Genomic DNA, 5,174 nt, shown 5'->3' on the forward strand with positions numbered 1-5,174 from the left:
CCCATTGGACACAACTTGGATAGTCACTAAGGAAAATGTGCTGCTGAAAGTTCTCGTTCATGGGGAAGAGGAGACTAATTCAGGCCCTTGAGCAGCTTTGCTTTAAGTTAGAGAATTATCATTTTCCAGTGTCTTCCTTACAATCCAATACTCACCGGTAAGTCAATCATAAAATGGGCAAAGGAAATGAATAGACACTTCAATAAAGAATATATTCAGGCAGCTGAGAGATACCTTGGAGAAATGCTCTCGGTCTTTAGCTTTCAGAAAGGTGCAAATCAAAACTCCAATGAGATGCCATCTCACATTGCAAACATTGTTGCTCGGTGCCCTGCAGGAGTCAGTTCTGACCCATAGCGACCCTATGCACAACAGACCAAAACTGCACAGTCCTGCACCAGCCTCAAGTGTTCCTCTGCCTGAGCCCATTGCTGTAGACACAGTGTCATCCAGCTTGTTGAGGGCCTTGCCCTCCTTCACGGCCCCTCAATTTCACCAAACATGATGTCCATATCCAGGGACAGGCTCTTTGGATAACATGTGTCCGGAATGTGTCAAGCAGTCTCACCATCCTTGCCTCTAAGGAGCCATACTTCTCTCAAGACAGCAAGTTTGTCCTTTTAGCAGTCCATGATACTTCCACTATTTTTCACCAGCACCAACATTCAAATGAATCGATTCTCTTTCAGTCTTTTTTTTTTAAGTTTTATTAGCACTTCATCCACATGTCATACAATTCAATAATTAAATCATATCAAGAAAGTTGTAACATCACCACATTCAATTTTAGAATGTTTTCTTTTTTGTACTCATTGTTATTCATGTGATTATTGTTTCTAACTGTAGGAAAAAATATACACAACAAAACATTCTCGAATTCCACAACTTCTACATGTATAATTCAGTGCCATTAATTATATTCTCTGTGTTGGACAACCATGATTGATAATCTTTTCCAAATTATTCCACCACCGTTAAACTCACTGCCCCCTAAGCAATAACTCTTCCTCCTTCCCCCATGTTAACCACTGGTCAACTTTGGGTTTTGGGTTGGGTGTTTTGTTTTGTGATTTTCTTGATATAATAATCACATATTATACACTTCACAGTTAAATCGCTTTTTAAAAGAGTTTATGTGTATATATATATATGACTATATATATATATATATATATATATATGACTATATATATAGTCATAATAATTCCTAGTGCTCTCCACTCCCACTCACCCCCCACATTTGGTCTCCTTTGTTCAATATCCAACTTTTACATATATATGAGGCAATTGAAAATACCATGGCTTGGGTCATGGCTCACCTTAATCCTCAAAGTAACACTGTTGCCTTTCAATACTCTAAAGGTGTGTTGTGCAGCAGAATTACCTAATGAATGTGGCCTTTGATCTCTGATTATTGCTTCCATGAGCATTGATTGTGGATCCAATCAAGATAAAATTCTTGACAATTTCAACCTTTTTTCCATTTTTCATGATGTTACCTCTTGATCTAGTTGTGAGACTTTTGGTTTTCTTTCTCTCTCTCTCTCTCTCTCTCTCTCTCTCTTTCCTGTGTCTTATTGGCTCCTTTTATTTTTTTTTTCAACAGTTTTATTGGCACATAATTTACATATCATACAATTGAATAGTTCAATTGTACCAAGGGAATTGTACAATAACCACCACATCTATTTTAAAGCATTTCCCCCTGCCCCCATGCTTAAATTGCCTTTAATGAGTTGTGTAATCACCGTCAGTTGTAGTGAAATTTCTGTCATGGAGCAACTAAGAGATACTTGCACCCAGAACAAATCAGGTTGTGTCTAAAGGGAAGTCACCTGGCCAAGTATCAAGTTTAATCCAGCACAATCAAGAATACAATGGCCTCTGCCTGACAGTAAGTCTGTTCAGGACTCTTACCTTTGGCTAGAGCAGAAGGATTTTGGTTTTCTTAGCATTGAGTTGAAGAAAAGAAAAAAAATCATTGAGTGGTAATCAGTACAGAAGGTTGCAATCCTTAATCTTCATCAGCAATCCTACAAGTCATCACTTTCAGCAAGCAAGCCTATGTTATCTGCATCTCACAGGATGGTAATAAGCCTTCCTCCAATCCTAATGCCACAGTCATCTTTATATAAGTCAGCTTATCTGATTATTTGCTTATTGTGTGGGTTAGTCTGGGTACTTTAAAGAAACAAATCCACAGAAACATGTATAAGAGAGAGTTTTATATAAAGTTTAAGTGTGCACCAAGAAAACATCCCAACCCAGTGCCGATTAGAAGCGTGAACACAGAACCTTATTAAACCCATTGCCAGCAAGTCAATTCCTCCTCAGAGAGATCCACTGGGTTTCGAGGGTTTTCAATCCTTCCGCTGCACACAGTAAATTTGAACTGCAGACCTTAGAGGAGGTGCTTGTGCCTCCTTTTTAGTCATTGGGCGAGCCAAATGCAATAACTTATTCTTCACTTTAGTAGGAATATCTTGACATGCCCCTCACCACTGGACCCCTAGAAATTTTACTGAGGGTGGAGGGTGCATGAATCTTCATTGGGTTAATTTCCCAACCTCTTGCATGAAGATATTATACCAGTGAATTGAGTCTTTGATACATCCTCCTTAGTGAGTCCAATCAGCATAATGTCATTAATATAATGGACCAGTGTGACATTTTGTGGAATAGACAGGCGATCAAGGTCCCTTTGGACTATATTATGGTACTGTGCAGAAGAGTTGATGTACCCCTGGGGGAGAGTTGTGAAAGTATATTGTTGCCCCAGCCAGCTAAAGCAGGGAACTGGCTAAGGTAGCTGCACCCTGGTCCGACCATCAGAAAGCAAGAGAGCAGAGAACTAGAAAGGCGAGGCTCACTGAGCCATTTATCCCTCCACCCTTCAGTTAACCCCACATGTGTTTATCAGCCAGGTTGGCACAATAAACTAACTACCTCATTGTGTTAGACAGACAATAGGGTCTGATTGCTTTCATGGCAGACAACCTTCAGGCAGATAGCTTTCCAGCAGTTGACCTTCAAGTGTATAATGAATGACCAATTGTTTGCAAATAACACCTTAAATTTGCCATTATTATGGGGGGGGGATAATGAGGGGAATACTTTTACTTAGGAGAATGTGAGTAGGACTCATCTCCAAGCCATGACATGAAGATTCCCTCCACGGGAGCCCTGACCTCCCAGACTCCTTTAATGTATGAATGTTGAGAATTTGTGTATACTCTCTTCCCAGATCTGTTTCCCAAAAATAATGATCTTGTGAATCCCCCCAAATGATTGGGTGGGATCATTCAAAAGATTTGTGTGGCACTAAGGCAGCAGTTCTCAACCTGCGGGTCGCAACCCCTTTGGGGGTTGAACCACCCTTTCATAGGGGTCACGGATTCATAACTAGCAAAATTACAGTTATGAAGTAGCAACGGAAATAATTTTATGGTTGTGGGGGTCACCACAACATGAGAAACTGCATTAAAGGGTCGCAGTACTAGGAAGGTTGAGAACCACTGCACTAAGGGGCTTGCACAGCTTGCTAATATTGCAAACAAAGGCATAGTACTCTTGTGAGGGTTGGACCATAAAAATAAGGGGTATAGAACCCTATGGATGGTCAGTTTTGCCATCCCTCTGGGCTTAAAATGAGACATTTCCAAAATAGGAGACATCACTGCAACCAAGAAAGCAGAGCGGAGGGCAGAGAACATTGCTTGAACCCAGGTCCCTGTGCTGAGAACCTCCTAAACCCAGGGGACAGAAAATGGACACCTCTTAGAAACCAGAAATGGTGCTAGATAGAAAGCAGCAGGAGCAAGTGTAGCAGAGAACTGGCAACAGAAGGGCTAGGAAACAATGTATTGTACTTCCCGGCCCACCCCGCCCACCCCGCACCCCACCCTAGAAGCATGAAAGTTGAGCACCTTCATGCAGCATGCTTGCTGGTGGAGTGGTGTGCCTCTGGGTACTTGCCAATGAAGCTAAAGAGCGTTATGACACTTGCCTGCAAAAGTCCTGAGCAGGGCCTCACCCAGGAACCTTAACAGTTAGAAATCTTGGATTTGAAAAGACATGCAGACCCACTCAGAACTGCTGGAGATAGATGTCAGGAAATTTGCACTTAAATGAAAGACCTGCAGAAAGGGGGAGGAATTTTAAAGACTATTTTGTTTTTTGAGATTTCAAGCAAGCAGTTTTCCTTGGATATAATCTGACAGGAAGAGTCAGTGCTCATGAAAACAACTTCCTCAAGGGCTGGAAGTTAAAGGGAGCCAGGGAGCAGACAGTTTCAGATACTTGCTTGTGGTGATCACAAGGGTCTACACAATGAGTGGAAGCGGAGGAAATAACTATACAGATGGGCTGAGTTTGGACGTGTTCCATTGACCCCCACTGAGCCAGCCCATGAGGCTAGAGATGAGAGAACGAGAAAGGGACTGGCGGCTGTGAAGTAGGAGGGATTCCTGAGTGTACAGCGAGGAGTACAACGAGCCCACAGACATGGGGGATATGCTGACCAGACCCACTGACATCAAGAAAGTGAGAGAGAGAGAATATTTGAAACCTTGAGTGGGTATAGACTGCTATGATTTGATAGCTCTTGTAGATTGGAACTTGGAGAGAAATGCAGATGGTACAAGTTCCCATCTGAACCTAAGATTCTTCAGCACCTTCTTGTCTTCTCAGAGTAATGAAGTGTTGTGCTGGGGTGGCTAAGTGCAAGGTGAGTGACTTAAACCCCCAGGCTGATCCTGAGTAGCAAGATGAGGCTGTCTCTTCCCCTATGAAGCTGTTTACGGTCGTAGAAACCCTGGATAGGGAAATGAAGAGACTGAGGCTTATGACATGAGGTATTGGAAAAGTTATATGTGTTCTAAGAGAAAAATGACCCCAAATTCAAATATATTTTATAGAGACCCTTTATTAAGTCTTAAATAGGACTGAGACAAGACAAAATCATTCAGATAAAGACCGTTAGCATGAGGAAAGACTGGTGCCTAAAGGATTCATAGTCATGTTGCTAATTACAGAACATAGAAAATAAAAGAAATTCGTCACAAAATCATGGTGTCTCCTCAGTTCACAGGCAGGACTACTGAAGCAGGAGAGGGACTATGATCGGAATGCATACACTGTTGCAGAGTAGAAAAGCTAACAAGATGGGTTCTGAG

Source organism: Echinops telfairi, unplaced genomic scaffold, assembly GCF_000313985.2.
Source record: "Echinops telfairi isolate 266 unplaced genomic scaffold, ASM31398v2 ScPeMD7_3;HRSCAF=10, whole genome shotgun sequence".
Lineage (NCBI taxonomy): Eukaryota > Metazoa > Chordata > Mammalia > Afrosoricida > Tenrecidae > Echinops > Echinops telfairi.